Here is a 23,829-nt window from a genome sequence, read left to right on the forward strand (position 1 = left end):
TACATGTCCTCCTTTTCGATATTTAAAGACTAATCTGCAGGGCTTATTTTTCCTCATAGAATGCTCAGAACAGCGTTCCGGCACCTTTTTTAATGGTTTTTTTTTTCAACTTTTGCCTAAGTTGTGCTACTCCCACTATTAGCTTTCGAAAGCCAATAGGAATTGCTGCTGAGCGCGCCAAAACACTCGGCTGGCAAACTTTGCACATGCAAGTTGCCTATATTATTGTTGCAATGAATAAAATGTTTCTTTTATTTATGATTTTTTTCTTCAATTTATTTGTGTCCTCCTTTTCATTGTAAAAAAGTTGGTCACCTTACTATAGAGCTACCTTTTGAAAGACTAAAAAAAAGATATTAAGCATGAGAATGTATACAAAACTATCTGCATTGCTTTCAAAACCATTCAGGATGACTTAAAAGTTTGTAATGCTGAAACATGAGTACAAGAAAGAATTTTTTTATGCAGGAGAGAAGTTTCTAGATGAAAAGATCACGGGTGTGAAATCACTTTATGATTTCGGGCATGTAAAAATAGGCACAGTCAAACTGACAAGGTTGTAATTTAAGAATTTCTGAGAAGATGTCTGTAAAATATATGAAATACCAAGTGTTACATGAACAAATGCTACTTTTTTTTCCTTTTTGATGGTAAAATCGTTTTCTTATTCAGGGTATGTACAGTAAACAAAAAGATATTTTTAAATGCACGCAAAACTAGATCCATTCTTTTTCCTCCAGCAATATAGATACTGCACTCCATTATAGAAAATTTAAGATCCTTGTCTTATTACATAGGAAAAGGAAGAAAAACAAAGAAGAGATTAGAAAAAAAGTGAGACAGGATTTCTTTTAAAAAAGCTATAATCAGTTTGCACAGAGATAGCATGCATATACAATTCTACTTCAGGTCATGATGTCTGGCTCCAGTCAACCAAAGTTTTAGCACTTGTTATTTTAAAATTCAATTCCCATGTGGTTTTTGCAGCATTTTGTTAGCTAAACCAGTTGAAAATGTGTACATAAACTAAAAAATATCCTTGCATGCTTATTACAGCATTTAAAAAAAAATATCAGTAGGAGGTTGCTAGGTTTTCATTCCCAAGATGTTCAACTGCAAATCCCACAGGAAACTTAACTTCATGTGTGGCATACAAAAATATATGGGCGAAAAGTACACTGGGGCTTTTATATATGATACCTACATTTACATATATTCACCTGCAAAGAAAGTAAACTTGCCAAGAAAATGCAGGGTAGCTTATCAAAAGCATTGTGCTCCAGAAAGTATATGAGGAGAACTACCCTGAAATTATAGAAACACAGAACTTTAAAGTTTGGGCAATAATTATTTCTAAAAGCTATAGGTTTGCTAAATCTCTTCTGTTCACTAGGTATTTTTTTTTGTCTTTAAAGGGAGCAGAAACAATTTTTTACTATAATTTTTTTCCCCTTTAACCATTAGCCAAATGTTCTTAATTTACATGCAAAGTCAAAACTCCAAATTTAGCCAGCCTAACTCTATCTGGTGTCCTTCAAATGTGCCGAGACCACAAATTGTGGGAATTGCAATTCCAACCTATCTTGAGAGTGCAAGATTAGAACATCTGGGACAACCAGCAGCATATCTCAGTCATATTAAATTAAAGACAACACAAAGTTCATTTCCTAGAAAGCCTAAAGCAAAACATATCTAATTCATCCCATTTTCACACACAGGATCTTCCTTATACTTAGGGAAAAAAAGAGTCCCACAGGTTGCATTCTGGTTTCCTTCCTTTAGGACAGTTAAGTTCTGATTAATAAAATGTAATTGCTTTTTTTATTTAAAAAAGAGCTCTCTCAGTGGGGGCCTTTTAATTAAAAAGCAACTGTACAAAGATAAGATTCCCAAATGTTTCTCATACAAAATACCAATTCCTTGATGACTTAAGTTGAAACCGAAAGAATTATAAAACTGCTGAAGTCTGTTCTACAGTACCCAGATCACTGAGCACTGTAAGAGATTTCTTGAGATGGACTTACAATAAAAACAGAGAGAACTGTCAGAGCAAAGCCATTCAGTACATACTGCAGTGAATCTCACTTCCATGTTGCATTTTGTATTTTCAAAAGCATATCACTCACTCAAACTTTTGCAGTTACAGATTTACTGTAGTGGGACAAACAACAACTGACATTGTTGGGTAGAATTTCAGTGATGAAGATGAATGTTTTACCTATTATATCTGTTATATCTATTTCATACACTGCCAATATTGAGACTGATGTACCACTTAAACAATGGCAAAAGTTTGTATGGCAAAGTAAAAAAAGAAAGAATTAAATATAAATGGTTGCAAGGTGCCAAAGAAAGAGGCAGACCAGAATTACCTAATTTAAAATTGTACTTTGCTGCTTGTTGTCTGGTATGGATGAAAGACTGAGTGTCTCTGAGGAATAATTGGTTACATGATTGGACATGATCTGGCTATTTCTGATATGACTAAGTTAAAATGATTATGGATGTTCAAAATCATTTTGTTAGGGGTGTCATAATGAGGGTCTAGAATAGAAACAAAACAAGACTGACTCCTAAAATTCCTTTATAGTTGCAACCCCAAGAAGGTTTCTTTAAAAAAAAGATAGTTAAACAAACTTGGTTAAACTATGCTGATTTACTTTTTCTGAAGTCCCGTCTTAGCCATGAAAGCTGGCTAGGTGACCTTAGGCCAGTCTCTCTCTCAGCCCAACTCATTTCACAGGATTATTGATGTGGAAAAACATGAGTAAGAAGGTGTGTTGGATATGTTCACCCTCTTGGGTTATTTGTAAAAGTAATGAAGGCAGGATACAAATAAGTAAATAAAAATATAAAAAATGGAGCTTTGGGGACGTTTTTGAATCAGGAATAATGCAGGTCAGAGACACACATTCTGGTTAAAAGTCAATCCAAACTGCTTCATTCCATTTTGAATTTGGGAACTGTATTATGAGAGTGAACGTTCCTAATGATTAAAAGTAAAAATATATACTCTCCCTTAAGACAAACTCAGCTTTTGGTGAATTAGAGTGACACATTCATGATTATTTTTTCCAACTTCCCAGTCTGGCTTACAGTCTTGGCATTTCCTAGTGGATTCCCATCCAAACATTCGCTAGGTAATAATAAATAAATAAATAAATAAATAAAAATAACTCAGCACTGAGGGCAGTAAACCTGCTAGCCTCATCAATAACCTTCTTGAGACCTTTTGAGTGTCAATTGGCAATCATCATGTCAACACTGTAAACTTAAGATTCCTTTGGCAACATTTCTGATCACAGCTAATGATTAAACTTACCGTATATGCCGGCGTATTAGGCGACCCGGCGTATAAGACGACCCCCATCTTTATAGCCGGGCCACATTCCTAGAACGTCGTCTTATACGCCGGAAACTACCAGTATTTCCGGCGTATAAGACGACTCGGCGTATAAGACGACCCCCGTCTTTGGCGCCGATTTCAGCGCTCGCGGAAGTCGTCTTATACGCCGGCATTTATGGTAGTTGTCATGACACAAAAGGAACTGCCTTCTTATGGATAACCAACTGGTTACAAGCAGAAAGGAAAAAATATTGTAGGAATAAATGGACAGTTTTATCAATGGAAGGAAATAAAAGAGAAATCCCTTAATGGTGGTGACAGAGTTTTAGAGAGGCCTGGCAAGAGGCTCCTAAAATACTTTAATTGTGCGATATCTTCAAAATGCAATAATTGAGCTATAACCTACTAAAAATAGCCTATGTCATATAAGTATACTGTGCTGGCTGATTGTCAGACTAAAGGAAGCAAACCAGCAAACTCTTCACCCTTGATAATCTGTGACAGCCAAAAATCAGAAGGAGTATGATTTCATCAAACGCCATAAGACAACCACCCTCCTCTTTCCCCCCCCCCATCTCTTCCCAATTTAAATCCCATGTCCGCTTAGCTACTCTATGGAAAAATAAAAAATGTGGATTATAAAAAATAATCCTTACATTTATTCGTAATTATAGTTCAATACAATATTCTAATTCTGTTCCAAATACATTTTAGTTTAGTTAATTCCAAACACTAAAGATTTTTCTGTTCAAGTTTTATAATTAAAGATACATGTTCTTAACTGCACAAACAAAATGGTTGTTTTGCAATAAAGACCAAGATGCTATAGTTAGGCGACCCCTGTGAAAGCGTCGTTCGACCCCCAAAAGGGTCGCAACCCACAGGTTGAGAACCGCTGCTATAGTCTCAACCCTCCCCCCTTTTTTTCTTGCAAAATTATGTGATAGATGTTTACCATTCCTGTAAATATTTAGGTATGGGTTGCTTATAAATATTAGAATTACTCTGAATGAAAGCTTCAGAAACGCATCCCTTTGTGTATTTTCAGTAACAGTTTGATAGGCATATTATCATAGTAGAAGATTCCTCAGTGAAAAACTCTTGATCTTTGATTAAGGTAGTCTAGCATTTGTTTAGGGCGTGAGAAGAGAAGAATTCTTATGTACTGTTTTGTATACAGAAAGCTGCTATGCTACCCTTAGGCACTAAAACATATGAGATAGCAATTTAACACTATTATCTCATCTACAGCACTCAAGCTTCTTTTCTTTTTACAAGATGTCATGGTTTTTTAAGTGGCTATTATCAATTGTATTACTAGTCACAGTAATACTATTAATAAAGGAGAGAGAGAGAGAGAGATTTGTTACAAATTTAACTTCAACAATGTAATGTCAGTCTAACACAGGTAGTCCTCAACTTATGACCACTACTGGGATAGGAATCATTGTCAGGTCATTGAGTGATGCAGTTGTTAAGTAAAATTCAAGCAGCTCCTTAGTAGAGAGATATTCGCTAGGCCTCCCCAGACTGCCCCCCCCCCCGAGGCATCCTGTGCATCTTAATTTACCACACTGCCTCTTCCCTCTGGTGCTGAAAATTTTCTCTCATGAATTCTAAGCAGAATTTTCAGCTCCTGAGTGGAGAGACAGACCATGCACAGACTCTGAGGGACCTCCCCAACACACAAGGCACCTTGCGCCCCTTTTCTAACTGCAGCGACTCTCTGCTGTGGCACTGGAAATTTCTCCTAGTAAAATTCAGGGAGGATTTTTAGCACCAGAGTGGAGAGGTGGCAGGATAAGGAGCATGGTGTGCCTCACTGGAGTAGAGGAGGACCTAGGAGGACAGGTGCAGGCTGTGTACAAGTGTTGTAACCTGAGGACTATCTGTGTTATCTCCATGTCCTGTACTAATGTGTGGTAGAGTCCTAAGGCTGAAGGATTTTTCCTAGCACCAGCAATACTTCCTGAATTTGTGCCTTGCTTTCTTAGCTTTCATACTACTACTAACAACACATCTTTATATAGATATTTGGATCCAAATTTGCACCTCTATGAACTGTAGGATTCTTCTTTGGGAAAAACTCAGGATATGGGGATATGGTGAGGGAGCTTGCAGCAATATTCACCCATCTTTTTCTATGCTTAGACCAGAGGTAGGCAACCTTGGCTCTTTTATGACTTGTGGACTTCAATACCCAGAATTCCTGAACCAGCCATACTGACTCAGAAATTCTAGGAGTTGAAGTCTCCACAAGTTATACAAACAGCCAAGGTTGCCTACCCCTGGCCTGGACGTTATTCTCTGTGGGACTCTGAAGGTCTTCTGGAGATAAACAAGAATGAAAAGTGAAGCAAAATGGGGAGGAGGACTCTGCCTTTTCCTCCACAAGGCACAAGCTTGTGGGCTTCCATTCACTGAGCATAAACACGGATCCAATCCAGTTACTTGTATTAAAAGCAATATAGTTAAAACAATTGCACTAGCAGAATGTGTAAAAATGACATGTAAAGTAAATCAATGGAACAAGGGCAGAAAGCATGGCTCATTTTTTTGGGAAAAAAATGCAACAGCAAGGCTTTGTATAAAGAAGTACAATACCAACAAGGTTGCATGCACACATGCACGTACATACACAAACTGGTCAGTAGCTTCAGAATGAATGCCTCACAGAACAAGCCAAAAGTATTTCTGGGCAACAGCAGTAAGAAACACAGGATAGACATGGTTTATTCAAATAATACTATAATTAACTGCAAGTGCAATGTTTCTTAACAATAATACAGGTAGTCCTTGACTTATGACCACAATTGGAAGCACAATTCTCATTGCTGAGCAATGTGATCGTTAAGAGAGATGTGCCCAATTTTACAATCTTTTTTGCCAAGGTCCTGGAGTGAATCACGCTTCTTGTTTAATGCATTTGGAGTCCTTCATTGACTTTGCTTCTTGGAAGTCCCCTGAGAAGATCATAAATGGCAATCATGTGACTCTGGGATGCTAAAACCAACCTAAATATGTGCCAGTTGCCAAGCACCCAAATTTTGATTATGTGACTGTGTGGATGCTGTGGCAATCGTAAATGTGAGGACCAGTCTTAACTCACCTTTTTCAGGGCCATCATAACTTCAAACAGTTATTAAATTAATGATCATAAGTCAAGGACTACCTGTAATGTAGCATAAAACAAGAATATGAACACTGTCACTCCACTACCAACACACACCCCCTGTAAGGAAATGCAACTCCCAATGATAAAACAATAATGAAAAATTGTGTGCTATAAAACTCTGGGTAATAAAAGCTAAGGTTCCTGATCAAATTGTTGGCTCTTGTATTGTGTTTTCTCATCACACTCAGTGGTCCAGGAGAGGTGAGGATGATATACTTAAACCTTAATCTCTAAAGCACTCCCTTCTGTGCTCTAGAGATCAAGATCTCAGCCAGCTTCACTTGAATTATATTACTGTACAGCATCTGGCTCCTGAACCTCATCACCTCGTCCAGGAGCCGGGTGCAGACATTGACCAATCCTACAAAGGGCACTCCCATTGACTGACGTTAAACCCTGATGATGTCGGTAGTTTCCAACAAAAGCTAGGTTATTTATTAAACTTTTCTAGTTTAAATTTTTCCTGGTGTTCAGGTTTGTTTTGTTTTTTTCAGTATGAATATACCCAGGAATCGTATTTTTAATGATATACATCATGTTTGAGAAAGATAGACATACACTTTCTAGCACAGGGCTTTTCAATCTTTTCACCCATTGTACCACTTTTAAGATATCCAAGTACCACCAGTCGCCTAGCAAGGTGTCAAAAACCTGATGACCCCCCCCCAAAAAAGGAAAAAAGTGATAAAGTACAAGTAGTCCTTGATTTACAACAGTTCGCTTAGTGACTGTTCGAAGTTACAATAGCACTGAAAAAAGTGCCCCCAAGCCACAGCCGAGCAAGACACCAGCCTGCCCACCCGGCGGTGCTCTTCCTCCTGTCCGAGGTTTTCATTGTTGTGAACATTTCTGTTGAGGATTGGCACCAGGGGTGGGGTGGGGGGGATGTTTGGTTTTTATTTCCCCCGTCTGCTGGGTGGTTGCAGCAGGTTTTGGTCACTTCACATGACCCTGGGACACTGTGACCATCATAAATATGAATCAGTTGCCAAGCATCTGAATGTAAATCACAAGACCTTGGAGATGCTGCAACATTCCAGCTGATCGGCCCTTCTTCTGGGCTCAGTGGAAGCGCCAGGATCAGCGCCAGGCTCCAGCTGGAGCCTGGCGCTGATCCTGGCGCTTCCGCTGAGCCCTGACAGCCCTGCAGTTCCAGCCATCTCTCGCTCAGGCTTGTGCAGTGCTGCCACCGGTTCAGCTCATCCCCCTCCCCCGCTACCACTTTTCTAGGATGGTCGCATACCACCTGCCAGGTGCCAATGTACCACAGGTGGTACCCATACCACTGGTTGAAAAGCCCGGTTCTAGCAATTCAGAAAGCAGGCTAAAGGACCCATGAAGATGAAAAGTAATTTTATTGGAAAACAGCTTTCATTTTCTTAGTACCACAATCCCATATAGCAGTGGTTCTCAACCTTTTTAATGTCGCGACCCCCAACCGGTCGTAAGTTGAGGACTACTCAATTGGTCGTAAGTCGAGGACTACTCAATGGTGCAGCACCGTTTGCAGAATGGGACTTTTGGCAGGCTCAGCAGGGCAGAGACAGCCTGGACAATTCCTATTGGCTTTTGAAAGCCAATAGAATTAGACTCTATTCAAGAGAGTCTATTCTACTGGCTTTCAAAAGCCAATAGAATAAAAGGGAGTAGCACAGCTAAGGAAAAGGGGGAAAAAATGGTGGACTGCGTTGTCTGGCGATCCCCGTGAAATGGTCGTTCGACCCCAAATGGGGTCCCGACCCACAGGTTGAGAACCACTGCCATATAGTCTAAAGAGGGCCACATGTTCTGTTTTTAATTTTAATAATTTTATTAAAGTTTATAGAAAGATAAAAAAAATTAATACAAACTAAGAAGAATATAAAAAGGGGAAAAAAGATATATAAAGAAATAACTCTTCCCTCCAGGCAAGTATAAATAACTTCAATAGCTTATCCCCTTCTCTGGTATTTCAATAAAAGATCTGTTCTTCCCATATCTCATCTGTTATCAGACGGAATGTGTGGATGGGCCTTGGGGAAAGAGGGTAAGAGATGCTGTTTAAGAAACAATCAGACAAGAGAGGCAGGAGCCCCCAGAGAAAGAAACTCGGGAAGGAATCACCCTAATGGTTCAAGCAGTTAAAAGTAGTAGTGGGAAGTTTGTACTTTAGGCTTGCAAGGTTCTTTTAATGTAGCCTTATAATAAAGTAGAATTACTTAATCTATCTGTGTGTCATGTCTTGTTTACTTGGGAGGCCTGACATCAATAGACAAATTATAAAATCTCATCATTCAGTCCTAATCAGTAAAAGTCCATTCAGGGCTACCAGGAATAATAACATATAATTTTTAACTTTAACCAATAAATCTGTTTTATGCTCCTTTACTTTTTATGTAGTAACTTACCACTTTCTCTAGAAAAATCAGCAAAAGTGCTCCATACAGAGAATACAGTCATTAGTTCATTTTAGATTCATTTACTTAAGCAAAGATGCCTTAAGTTACAGCTTTTTAAATAGAATAATATACCAACATAAATATTGCTGGCAAAACCAGAATTTCTATCCGATATCATATTTTGATATTAAAATAGCAAGTGGCAATTTGGGGGATCCAATTAAGTCCTCCTCCTGGTAGAATTGTTTTTATTGGAAGAATGGGTGAAGACAATTTCTGTCTTATCCTGCAATCCCTACCCATTCTCAGAATTTGCTCCAAGGAGTTGACCTGGGAACTCTCCAAGATACATTTCGGAAGGTTTAGGGGGGGGGCTACTGGAGGAGAAGGAAAAATCCTTTGACATGATCAGATATCCCCCTCATACAACCCTGGCTCAATAAATCCCCAACATTCTTAGCCCATTATTTCTATGATTTCAAGAATTGTTAAAGATTCTGTCATAAGCACATTGGCACATGATGCTTCCTCATACAAAGTAGATGAGTTCAAGTGCAGCCATATTTATCAGGAAAAAAAACCCCTCCAAACTGTGCATTTGAATAATACTGTTCTAAAGAACTCATACATTTGCATGCTACTGTGACCTTTTTGTTGGCTTAATAAAGATTGTATTTGGAAAGTTTCTTATTTAAGAGGTAACATCTAGTGAATCAATCAGGTTTGAAAAGTAAATTTCCTATTCTCAAGCTGGCTAAAACAGAATACTGAAGAGAACACATGGTTACCCATGAACTCTCTAGTGACTCATTGTCCTCTCTTCAACTGTGATTTAAAACCCAAGGAGACTTGGGGAAGGGAAAACAGAAGCACTAGAACACTGTATCCCAAATCTGAAACCATTATTGGGAAGATGCAGAGTTACTACAATCTATCTACATTAAGATGTAGCATTACCACTAGTCAGAAACTGACAACATGGAACTCACTAGGTCAGGGGTCTTACTAGGCATGCTGGCTGAGGAATTCTGGGAATTGAAGTCCATAAGTCATAAAAGGGCCAAGTTTGAAGACCCCTGCACTAGATATTTCAGATGACAGTTCAAGGGTCCTCTGTCACAGGTTACATTTAGGAAACCAAAGTCCAAAATATTTGGAAAGCAATAGCCTAGCTCTGCAATAACGTACTTTGCCAAACAATTCCTCTGAAATTCTGGTATCTACAAATAAACTAAAATAAAGGATTTCTACTATTTTAAAAGGGATGAAACCACCTTTCTACTTATTTTTTGCATTGCTTTCGGTTTCATTTCAGGAAAAAATTCAAAACAAATGTTGGATTGGAAATTTAAAATTGCTAAAAGTTATCAAGTGCAATATAGAAAATGACAAATTCTTCTTTGTTTTATACATCTATTAATGAGGAAAGGATACTAACTCTTCCAAAACGTAAAGATGAATTATGGAAAACTTTTCATAATTTGCTTGCCACAAGCATGTTAGTATATTGATTTAATAGATTTACAGTCCACTTTTTACAAACTGGTTTACAACTTACTTTAAAATAAAAATAATAACCAGGTTATATTTTCAATAATTCCATAAAATGGTGGGGTACCATGTTTTTCTGATATATTACAAAAAAACAGTAGCTATAGAGCAGGGGTGTCAAACTCAATTTCATTGAGGGCCGCATCAGCATTGTGGTTGTCCTCGGGGGGCTGGGTAGGTGTGACCAGGGTGGGCGCGGCCTACTAGGTGGGCATGGCTGGAGTGGGTGTGGCCCACTGGGTGGGCATGGCCAGGTCTACATCATTTGCATCAAGGGTGCCTGTGAGGGCCTGGGCAGGAGTGGGGCAGATCTGAGGGTCTCTGGCAGAAGGGGGTAGGACCAGGGCAAGTGCCAAGGCATGGTCCACTGGAAGAGCTCGCCAAAACCCCTCCCCTGGAGTCCATTAAGCTGGATATGTGAAGTAGGCGAGGGCCATTTGCTAGCCACTTCCAAGCGATGGTGCATTTCTTCATTCCTCACAAGGGATGACACCTCCCCAGCATGCACCCAGGTGGCACGGCCGACGCAGCAGGAGCTGGTTCCTCGCTGTTTCCAGATGGCCTTGTGGAGCTAATACTGAATGCATTTCAGCATAGATGGCCATCACAAAATTGTACATTGGCTCCCAGCCGGCTTGGGCCAGGGCCAAGGCAGCGGGGGCCATTCCCGCACTGTTTCCAGGATGGCTTCGTGGGCCACATGAAACCACGTCACGGGCCGCATCCGGCCCTGTGCCTTGTGTTTGAGATGTCTGCTATAGAGTGAGACATAAGTCTCTTAAACAATTCTACAGACAATTTTCAATATATATTCACTTACAATGCATGTAAACATCAAAATTCCATAAAAGCAAAATAGGATGCCAATTTAAATTTTACAGAATTATTCCAAGTTCACACATTTCAAAAACACCACATCTGGCAAAAGGAGTAAGAGAAAATTTGGCTGACTGTAGAGGCATGTATTTACCAGACTGTTTTGTTGGAGTGATAATCTTCAGATATGCAAATTGGGTTCTTGTTTTTACATACAACACATTATCCTTGCACTTGGACTCTCCCAGTACATTACTTGATGGGAACCAACACCAAATGTTTGCAAGTTTCCTTTTTTACAAATATAATTCCAACTATTGAGTGCCATAACTGTTTCTTTCCTATGTCAGATCTACACACCCTTTGGCTGGTGAGAAAAAAGTTCCAAAGTATGAAAGAACTTCATTAACATTTGAATTTGAAACAGTTTTATTCCCCAATACTCAAAAAATGTTTTTGGTGCATTTAATCCCTCTACAACAGGAGTGTCAAACTCAATTTCATTGAGCGACGCATGGGCATTGCTGTTGCCCTCGGGGGGGCAGGTGGGTGTGGCCAGGGTCGGTGCAGCCTACTGGGTGGGTGTGGATGGTGTGGCCTACCGGGTGGGCATGGCCAGCTCTACATCGTTCGCATCAAGGGTCCCTGTGGGGGCCTGGGCAGGAGTGGGATAGATCTGAGGGTTTCTGGCAGAAGGGGGTGGGACTGGAGCAAGCGCCAAGGCATGGTCCATTTCTTCATTCCTCACAAATGGTGACACTTCCCCAGCATGCACCCAGGGGATGGGGCCAACGCAGCAGGGGCTGGTTCCTCGCTGTTTCTAGACGGCCTTGTGGAGCTAAGACTGAATGCGTTTCAGCATAGATGGCCACCACAAAATTGTACATTGACTCCCGGTCAGCCTGGGCAAGGGCCAAGGCAGCGGGGGCTGTTCCCTCACTGTTCCCAGGATGGCTTCTCAGGCCACATAAAACCACTTCCAGGGGCCGCATCCGGCCCCCAGGCCGTGTGTTTGACATGTTTGCTCTACAAATAGCATACCAAATTCTCAAGACAAATTTCTATATGTAACTGGCTGATAGCTTAAGAGTAGAATAGGGTGAAATTGAGAATGGTTTCATAGGAAACACTTGTAGATGCACCAAGTTTTTGCTTTTTTGTTTTTATTATTTGGGGGGGGTGTTTTTTGATTTTATTGTAATCTGCCCACAACAGCTTCTTAAGAGAAGTGAACAGGGCTTTTTTTTGTCATAGAACGCCCAGAATAGAATTCTGGCACCTTTTTTGGATGGAACCTTGTAGAGTAGGCAAGGCAGTTGTATGACGTGTGTGAGTTCCAACATCTTGTTTTTTTTTTAACAAAAAAGAGCACTGGAAGTGAAAAACACAGAAGTCCAATAAATAAATATTTTTAAAAAATGTTTCTATATCAGCATAACTGGAAGTAATCTTGTTTCTAGAACAAAAATTGATATGTCTGCCGGAGGCTTCCTGGACAAACATTCAGACCCGTTCGGTGGACTACTTTGGAAACGCCCACACATGCGCAGGAACAACAGGGCGAAAGAGCAAGAGGACCGGGTTGGATACACAGCCTGCTAACAGCCCTATACGGAAAGAACAGATATGCCCTGGGATGGAGATGAGGAGAGGGAATGAGCAAAAATGTTTAGCACAATGTGATAGTTGGAGGAACACGAGCAAAGCAACTATTGGGAGAAAGGGGGAGGAGAGAGCAGTAAGTTTAAAAACCAGCGGAGTTACAGTGGATAACCGTAGTCATATGAGGAAAACGATCGGAGGGAAAAAGGGAGGGGAGGGAGCAGCAAGCCTGGAAATCAATGGTGTGGAGGCAGACAACTGGATACACACAAAGAAAGCGATCGGCGAAAAGAACAGGGAAGGGAGAACAGCAGCTTTAGAAATTAGTGGTGTGATAGCAGACAGCGCTGTATGCACGAGGGAAGGGATTGGAGGAAGGAAAGTGGATAAGGGAACAGCAGCTTTGGAAACCACCAAGGGAATAGTCAATACGTGCCTTTTAAGAGTAAATCAATTAGGGACATTGGATGGACCGATGACTAGGTCCAGGAGCTGTGCGCAAAGCTGGCCGGTATCATAAAAAGGGGAATCCCAGTGACTTGCTTCCATGCTCTGATGATGTCGGCAGTGCTGGCTGACGAAAGCTTCAATGCATGCACTTATTCTTCTGTTGGTTTGTCTGATGTATGTGGTAGGAAAACTGGTGCATGAGTTAGAAAATCAAGGCGTATACGAAATCCCATGCACCGCTTGTCCCACCACATACATCGGACAAACCAATAGAAGAATAAGTGCACGCATTGAAGAACATAAGAATTCAGTCAAAAAAGAGGAACCAACTTCTTCCCTGGTCCAACACCTTAAAATCACAGGACATGAAATTGACTTTAAAAAGACCAGAACTATCACCAAAACTGAACACTTTAATAACAGAATAATCAGAGAAGCCATCGAGATAGAAAAGCGCCCGCACAGCATGAACAAACAAGATGATACCTCCCGCCTACCAGCCATTTGGAAACCTGCCCTTATTGACAAAAAAGTCCCTAACACAAAAAATGACACCAGACCCACACTCACAAAAGCCACACAGGATGTCACCACCACACATCCACGCAAAAAGCAAACCCAAACCCACACCGATGATGAGGCACGACCACAAACCATAAGCCAGACCACAGCTGCATCATTAGCTACTTTAAACCCCTCCAATCCATACATGAAGCAAACTGACACCCACCATGATGAGGCACGACCACGAACGCGAAGCCAAACAATAGCAATGCAGCTCACCATCTCACATCCCCATGCAACTCAGACTAACCTGAGCACAACAAAGCCCCCACCCAAACAGAACACTCCCCCAACCAGAGCACAGCCAAGCCCCCATCCAATCAGAGCACAGCCAACCCCCTATCCAATCAGAGCACAGCCAAGCTCCTAACCAATCAGAGCACACCTCCATCCAATCAGAACACAGCCAAGCTCTCATCCAATCAGTTCATACCCCCACTGGCAGTTAAAAGGAAAAAACAGCTATGATCACACATTGCTCCTAGAAGCACGAAGCCGAAAAGATGACGAATGAGACTTCGTCGAAACGTCGCCAAGACACTTCCAATTTGACACGGGAGAAAATCCGAATAACCAAAGACCTACATATATATATATGGAGGGGTTTATATATATGTTTTCTGAGGTTTTCGCGGGTGTTTGTATGTAGGTCTTTGGTTATTCGGGTTTTCTCCCACGTAAAATTGGAAGTGTCTTGGTGACGTTTCGACGAAGTCTCATTCGTCATCTTCAGGCTGGTGCTTTCGTCTTCGTGCTTCTAGGAGCAATGTGTGATTGTAGCTGTTTCCTCCTTTTAACTGCCAGTGGGGGTATGAACTGATTGGATGAGAGCTTGGCTGTGTTCTGATTGGATGGAGGTGTGTTCTGATTGGTTAGGAGCTTGGCTGTGCTCTGATTGGATAGGGGGTTGGCTGTGCTCTGATTGGATGGGGGGTTGGCTGTGCTCTGGTTGGGGGAGTGTTCTGTTTGGGTGGGGGCTTTGTTGTGCTCAGGTTAGTCTGAGTTGCATGGGGATGTGAGATGGTGAGCTGCATTGCTATTGTTTGGCTTCGCGTTCGTGGTCGTGCCTCATCATGGTGGGTGTCAGTTTGCTTCATGAATGGATTGGAGGGGTTTAAAGTGGCTAATGATGCAGCTGTGGTCTGGCTTATGGTTTGTGGTCGTGCCTCATCATCGGTGTGGCTTTGAATTTGTTTTTTGCGTGGATGTGTGGTGGTGACATCCTGTGTGGTTTTTGTGAGTGTGGGTCTGGTGTCATTTTTTGTGTTAGAGAGTCGTTTGTCAATAAGGGCGGGTTTCCAAATGGCTGGTAGGCGGGAGGTATCATCTCGTTTGTTCATGCTGTGCGGGCGTTTTTCTATCTCAATGGCTTCTCTGATTATTCTCTGATTATTCTGTTATCAGTTTTGGCGATAGTTCTGGTGTTTTTAAAGTCAATTTCATGTCCTGTGATTTTAAGGTGTTGGACCAGGGAAGAAGTTGGTTCCTCTTTTTTGACTGAGTTCTTATGTTCTTCAAGGCGTGCACTTATTCTTCTGTTGGTTTGTCCGATGTATGTGGTGGGACAAGTGGTGCATGGGATTTTGTATACTCCTTGATTTTCTAATTCAATTTTATCTTTGGGGTTTCTTAAGATGGTGGATATTTTTCTGTTTGGGCAGAATGCTGTCTTAATGTTGTGTTTGTGGAGGATCTTACTGATTCTGTCTGTGGTGCCTTTTATGTAAGGGAGGAGGGCTTTGCCGTTTTCTCGTTCTCTGTCTTGGGTTTTAGTGGCGGTTTCTTTTTGGATTAGTTTGGTAATCTTATTTCGTTGGAATCCATTGGACGTAAGTACATTATGAGAGTGTGTAGTTCGGTTTTTAGGTGTTGTTCATCAGCTAAGCCTTTTGTTCTAGAGATGTGTGTCTTGGCTATGGAGTTGATCTGTGCTGGGTGGTGGTGTGAGAGAGCATGCAGATAGCGGTTTGTGTGTGTTTTCCTCTGGTAGATGGTGTGTCCTAGGGAGCCATTGGATTTCTTGTAGACTAAGACATCTAGGAAGGGAAGTTGGTTATTAGCTTCTGTTTCCATGGTGAACTGTATTTTGGGGTGTAGGCTGTTGAGGTGTATGAGGAAGTTGTCCAGTTTTTCTTTCCCATGTGGCCAGATTATGAAGGTGTCGTCTTTGGGTTTGAGTTCAGATTTTGGGTTTGTGTTCAGATTTTTCCAGAGCTTGGGTTTCAAAGTGTTCCATGTAGAGGTTTTCAATGACAGGTGAGAGGGGTGATCCCATGGGTGCTCCTTCTATTTGTTTGTATTTTTGTCCATTATAGATGAAGTATGTGTTGGATAGACAATGGTTAGTCAGATCTAGGATGTGTTTAGGGGGGTTATATTTGTTTGGGATAGCTGTCAAGGCTTCTTTGATTGGCACTTGGGTGAACAGGGATATGACATCGAAGCTCACGAGTAGGTTGCTGGGCTGTAAGTTTTGTTTCTTTATGATCTCTAAGAAATGGAATGAATTTTTTACATGTGAGGTGATGGATTCTGCATAGGGCTGTAGTTGTTTGGCGAGAAATTTGGATAGGTTTTGTAGAGGTGAGCCTATGGAACTGACTATGGGTCTCAGTGGGGTTCCTTCTTTGTGTATCTTGGGGAGACCATAGAGCTTAGGGCATCTGGATGATTTCTCTCTGGGAATGATTCTTTGCTGGATCTCTTCGCTAATGGGGGAGGCTTTTATTTTGGATCTGGTGATTTTTTCCAGATAGGTGGTGGGATCTGTGTTTAGGGGTTTGTATGTAGAGTCTTGGAGTAGGTTGGTTAATTTGGTTTGGTAGTCAGATGTGTTCATAACCACTGTGGCATTGCCCTTGTCTGCTGGTAAGATTATTATGCTGGTATCTTCTTTCAGGTTACGTAGTGCTGTCTGTTCCTCTTTGGGTAAGTTGCTTTTGGGTGGCTTGCTGGTGCAGAGGATGTTGGTGATTTCGAGTCTGATTCTGTTAGTCTGATTTTGGTCAGGCTGGTTTCAACTCCACATATAATGGTTTCAGTGGGGATGTGTTTGGGAGCGACTGCAAAATTGAATCCTTTGGAAAGGACATTGGTTTTGGCTTTGGTGAGGATCCTATCTGAGATGTTATGCACTGTTTGTTTCATGTGTGGCTGTGAGGGAGGAGGGGTTTGTTTCTGGCGTTCTTGTAGTCTTTGGAGTTTGTTGGTTTGTGTGTCTATCTTGAGGGTGGTCTGTGTTTCGGCTCTCCAGACGGCAAGTTGTTTGGATTTGTCCCAAAGTGCGGGGTGGATCTTGTTGCTGAGTTTGAGGTGAAGTGTGAGGAGATCTTTGTTAATTCGGTCTAGGAGGAATCTTTTTGTGTGAAGTGCATTTCTGATTAGGGCCAATTCTGTTCTTTTCAGGATGTGTTTGGTAGCTGCAGAGTTGGAGTTGAATTTCAGTTGGAAACATGTGGGGATTAACTTTTGATCTCAGCAGTTGCGTAGGAATGCGAAGTCACATAAAATGGAAGCTCTTTGGACTTCACGTTTTTCATAGGTCCTGGTCAGATGGTAGATTTCCTCCCCGTAGAGGTTTGATATTTGTTTTCTGAGGTTTTCGCGGGTATTTGTATGTAGGTCTTTGGTTATTCGGGTTTTCTCCCACGTAAAATTGGAAGTGTCTTGGCGACGTTTCGACGAAGTCTCATTCGTCATCTTCAGGCTGGTGCTTTCGGCTTCGTGCTTCTAGGAGCAATGTGTGATTGTAGCTGTTTCCTCCTTTTAACTGCCAGTGGGGGTATGAACTGATTGGATGAGAGCTTGGCTGTGTTCTGATTGGATGGAGGTGTGTTCTGATTGGTTAGGAGCTTGGCTATGCTCTGATTGGCTGGGGGGTTGGCTGTGCCCTGATTGGCTGGGGGGTTGGCTGTGCTCTGATTGGCTGGGGGAGTGTTCTGTTTCGGTGGGAGCTTTGTTGCGCTCAGGTTAGTCTGAGTTGCAGGAGGATTTAAAATGGTGAGCTGCATTGCTATTTTTTGGCTTCGCGTTCGTGGTCGTGCCTCATCTTCATGGTGGGTGTCAGTTTGCTTCATATATGGATTGGAGGGGTTTAAAGTGGCTAATGATGCAGCTGTGGTCTGGCTTCTGTGGTCGTGCTTCATCATCGGTGTGGGTTTGGGTTTACTTTTTGCGTGGATGTGTGGTGGTGACATCCTGTGTGGTTTTTGTGAGTGTGGGTCTGATGTCATTTTTTGTGTTAGGGAGTCATTTGTCAATAAGGGCAGGTTTCCAAATGGCTGGTAGGCGGGAGGTATCATCTCATTTGTTCATGCTGTGTGGGCGTTTTTCTATCTCGATGGCTTCTCTGATTATTCTGTTATTAAAATGTTCAGTTTTGGCGATAGTTCTGGTCTTTTTAAAGTCAATTTCATGTCCTGTGATTTTAAGGTGTTGGACCAGGGAAGAAGTTGGTTCCTCTTTTTTGACTGAATTCTTATGTTTTTCAATGCGTGCACTTATTCTTCTGTTGGTTTGTCCGATGTATGTGGTGGGACAAGTGGTGCATGGGATTTCGTATACTCCTTGATTTTCTAATTCAATTTTATCTTTGGGATTTCTTAGGATGGTGGATATTTTTCTGTTTGGGCAGAATGCTGTCTTAATGTTGTGTTTGTGGAGGATCTTACTGATTCTGTCTGTGGTGCCTTTTATGTAAGGGAGGAGGGCTTTGCCGTTTTCTCGTTCTCTGTCTTGGGTTTTAGTGGCGGTTTCTTTTTGGATTAGTTTGGTAATCTTATTTCGTTGGAATCCATAGGATTAGTGAGAGTGTGTAGTTCGGTTTTTAGGTGTTGTTCATCAGCTAAGCGTTTTGTTCTAGAGATGAGTGTCTTGGCTATGGAGTTGATCTGTGCTGGGTGGTGGTGTGAGAGAGCATGCAGATAGTGGTTTGTGTGTGTTTTCTTCTGGTAGATGGTGTGTCCTAGGGAGCCATTGGATTTCTTGTAGACTAAGACAAGACTATATGAAGCAAACTGACACCCACCATGAAGATGAGGCACAACCACGAACGCGAAGCCAAAAAATAGCAATGCAGCTCACCATTTTAAATCCCCCTGGAACTCAGACTAACCTGAGCACAACAAAGCTCCCACCGAAACAGAACACTCCCCCAGCCAATCAGAGCACAGCCAACCCCCCAGCTAATCAGGGCACAGCCAACCCCCCAGCCAATCAGAGCACAGCCAAGCTCCTAACCAATCAGAACACACCTCCATCCAATCAGAACACAGCCAAGCTCTCATCCAATCAGTTCATACCCCCACTGGCAGTTAAAAGGAGGAAACAGCTACAATCACACATTGCTCCTAGAAGCACGAAGCCGAAAGCACCAGCCTGAAGATGACGAATGAGACTTCGTCGAAACCTCGCCAAGACACTTCCAATTTTACATGGGAGAAAACCCGAATAACCAAAGACCTACATATATATATATATATATATTTACCTTGAGTGTTTCTTGATGCACCCTGTCAGCCCAAACATGGGAGAAAGGAATCTTCTTTCTTTTTCTTTCTTTTTTTTGTTTTGCCTGTATTTATTTATTTATTTATATATTAGACTTATATACCGCTTTAAGTGCAAGCACTCTCTAAGCGGTGTACACCAGTAAGCAATGTATATATATATATTTACATTGCCCCCAACAATCTGGGTCCTCATTTTACCTACCCCGGAAGGATGGAAGGCTGAGTCAACCTTGAGCCGGTGAGATTTGAACCGCTGACCTGCTGAACACAGTCAGCTAATGTGGCCTGCAGTACTGCACTCTAACTGCTGCGCCACCTCGGCTCAATCCAGAGCCATCCACAGGCAGCAGTTGCCAACTTCGACATTATTTACATATACATTTTTAGATTGCTAACAAAGAATAAAGGGAGAACTGGGATAGCTATTTCGAGTTTCTTAACTCTCTTCAGCCAGACTTACCCTTCTGAGATTCGAACCTGGACTGTGTGCATGTTAGGCATCTGTATTAACCTCTAGGCCACAGGCTCTTTCTCACTTTGTCAGCTGTATCAGGGAGGGAAGAGACAGGGGGAGGAGATAAATCCTACACAAAAGCTGGCAGTTAAAAGGAAGAAACAGCTAAGACCACACATTGCTCCTTGAAGCACGAAGCTGAAAACACCAGCCTGAAGATGACGAATGGGACTTCGTCGAAACGTCGCCAAGACACTTCCAATTTTACGCGGGAGAAAACCCGAATAACCAAAGACCTACCCCTCTCTCTCTCTCTCTCTCTCTCTCTCTCTCTCTCTCTCTCTCGTTGCTGTCAGCTTGAAGGAAACTGTTCCAACTTCCCTGGAAGATTTCTAATGCTGTTCTGGCCATTTCAGAAATATGCCAAGCTCAGGACAGTTTCCAGTTCAAACATAACATCTCCCTTTCAAAACAAAAGCAGGGCATTGTAAGCTCAATATATTTTAATCTTCAAACTGAGTTCTTTGTCCCAAATTATTTAGAATGAATAAAATGGTAAATTATCAAGCCCTGGGGTGACACGGCGGCTCAGTGGTTAAGATGCTGGGCTTGTTGACTAGAAAAGCTGAAAGCCCAGGTTCAAGACCTAAATGCCATGCAACAGGGTGAGCTCCCATCCTTGTTCCAGCTCCTGCCAAATTAGCAGTTTGAAAGCATACGAATGCAAGTAGATAAATAGGTACTTCAATGGGAAAATAACAGCATGTCATGTTGTCCCCATGACTGCAGAAATGTCTTTGGGACAGCTCTGGCTCAATGGCCTTGAAATGGAATTGAGCACCCTACGGTCATCAATGACTAGCAGAGTAAAATCTACAGGGACTCCTTTACTTTTTTTTTTTTTTAAATCAAGGCCTGTGAGAGTTGGCAAACTCAGTTATTACCACTTAGATTTCCAGAAAGAGCTTTATTACTATTTGAATCTGGAAAGCTTACCAAAGCAGTTCTGCACAACTTGTGTAATTAAGGCAGAATCTCTCTTCATCTAACTTCAGCATGTCTTACATTAACAGCCTTATTACTGAGTTCTCAAGGTTTGTTTCATCCCAGCAATGTTACTCACTATTAGACTTGCATCTAATGTTCTGTAGAAGCATAATTTATTGCATTCAATGCAATAGGAACATGGTGAAGTATAGAATTAATGTTTTCAAACTTTAATTCTGTTTTATGAGCAAACAACACTTCTAGTAATGATCTGGAAAATCTTTTGAGAAATTATATTATAAGACTTAATTTGAAAGGCGGAGGAGTGGTGATGGTTAATGCTTTGCATTAGGGGCAACCGTGTGGGCTATATCCCCAACCTTCTTGATCTGAATATGGCGATAATCTAAAACCCTTCTGAGGACATTCCAGTGATCCTTTTGTTTCTGTCTATCCACCTTATCTGTTGTTTTTCCATTCAACTTCCCCGATCTTACAAAACACATTTGTTGTTTTATTAGTTCCTTATCTGCTCATATCACATACCCAAAGAGTTTTGGGTTGTTAATCATTATCTCAAAGCAGAAGTTAAATCAATATTTGGGACAGGATTGATCCTGCTTTTAGACCATGGTACTTTCCATATAGTAATTGTCAACAAATCCATAATTCAAAGCCTGGTTCTCTTTCTCTCTTTTTTCCTTTCTGCCCTGCTTTCTTTGGCATACTTTATTATACCAGGAAAAACATCGCTTCAACAATGCTGATCTTTTCTGTCATAGAACTAACTTTATCCTCCATAATCTTGCTTTCCTCACCAAGATTAATCACATTTACTTCTTTAGCACACTTTATCTACTTATAGTCAACCTGAAACCCATATTATATTCATGTTTCATCTTTACTTGCAGAAATAGTTCTTTTAAGATTTTGTTATTGTCAGCTAACAAAATGATGTTATCTATCCATCACAATTTGTTAGTGTTTCAATCTTCAGTTCTGAATCCAGATGTCATATCTCATGCCATTTTTATAATATATTTGTCGTACAGGTTCAATAGACACTGTATATGTCATATCCAACTCTACTTTATTCCCTCCTCTATTCTGGTGACATGGATCAAAACTAACAGGTTTAGAGATTGGGGATGGTTATTACATATACTAATTCTGAAGAAAGGAGATGCAAGAGAATGCAGAATGTATTGGAACATTGTATAAATTCATCACAAGAGCAGTTTCCACGATTAAGATAACAGAAGAATTGTAACCATAGATAAAGAAAAGCTAGATGAACTGACAATTTCAAAACAGCTGGAGAGACAGTATATTAGATTGCTAACATTAGGTAGATAATAGAGCAAGAGAGTTTCAAAAAGTGGTTTACTCTTGCTTTAATTATAGGAAGGTTTTTGTGTTTGTAGACAGTGCCAAAGTTAGGAATATATTAACACTTAATCAGTGTGACACTTATTATATGCAGGAATCAAGCGTGTTAACCTTTTAAAGGGTCACTGGAGTTTGCTACACATTTTAATTTACGTTTAGTAGCTTGGCAATGAATATATAATATATATAAAAGATGCATGATGTTTTACTTCATTGGGTTTCACATCTGCTAGCAGAGCTGTTACTGAAAAGGCATATTGTTCAACTTATCACATACTTTGAATCCTTGAATATTAATCTTCTTATAGTACTTAAGCTCTCCAATTAGTTGCCAAAACAATTTCATTTCTTGAAAACATGTAAAGAAATTTATTCCAGGTGATGAGACCTGTCTTTGTAAGTAATTTTTTGCACTACAAATATCCATTCAATGGAATGGAACTCAGCACACTAAGTTAGTAAATTCTCATAGCTGTGGTCAGGGACTCTATTTCTTGTGTCATTCCAACTACCTAAACCTAAATGTAAAAACCTAGGTAAAATATATATATAAAAGCAAAAACAAGAAAAAGGACCATATATGAGCTGGGACAGTAAAGCACCAATAGTACTGGAAAACTAGAAAATATACATAAAGCACTAAGACAGAGGTAAGAAAAAATAAATCACAGTATCTTTTTTTCTATTTATATATTATTGGATCAGTGGTGCAAAGTAATTATATAAAATGTAAGTGTAAACTTTTGGAAAACAACTTAAAATAAATGCAGACCTTACTTAAATGTATACTTATCTTACCTAACCCACTCAGAGCTGATTATAAGATGGGTGGCTATATAAATGTTTTAAATAAATAAATAAAATCTTCATATTAATTAATAATTGTCATGAAAACTCTAGAATGATTAAAATAAATAGTTATGCACTTATAGTTATAATAATTGACTATGCATCTTTGAGGAAAACCCAATGGATCATAGCCCACAAAAGAAATTAAAATCCCAAATATTCTAATAAGGTCAATAAAGAAAGATGCATGTATGCTATCCTCAGAGTATAAGATCTTAGATGAGTGATGCTGTACTCCCATTTTACTCAACTTAAACTCTAATTTCCTAATTTATACAAACTAAACCTCGTAGGTATCATTTCTCACTTACAGAAGGGGCGTTGTCTTACTTGAACGGCTTTTCTCAGTACGAAGATGGAGAATCCACCAATGGGTTTTCTCTGTCTGCCTGCTCTTGAGACCAAGTAGCCAAACTTGACATGCCCCCTCTTGCTAGGAGATCTAGTCTTGACGAGGGCGAAAGTGGCTAATGCTGTACAAGGTGTTGGCTCTCAACCCCTTAAAACTGGCCTAACTGACCTAAAGGGCGGGTGTGGATTCTCCATCTCTGTATTGAGAAAAGGCGTTCAGGTAAGACAACGCCCCTTCTCCAGTACAGGAGATGGAGAATCCACCAATGGGACATACCAAAGCCTCACTGTGTGGGAAACAGATAAGGCCGGATCTATGTCCCTGGAGACCACCTGCTGAAGGACCCTCCAACCAAAGGAAGTGTCTGCAGAAACAAAGTGGTCAATCCTATAATGACATACAAATG

The sequence above is a fragment of the Crotalus tigris genome, unplaced genomic scaffold, assembly GCF_016545835.1.
Source record: "Crotalus tigris isolate CLP2741 ecotype Arizona unplaced genomic scaffold, ASM1654583v1 scf7180000021471.419163, whole genome shotgun sequence".
NCBI classification, from domain to species: domain Eukaryota; kingdom Metazoa; phylum Chordata; class Lepidosauria; order Squamata; family Viperidae; genus Crotalus; species Crotalus tigris.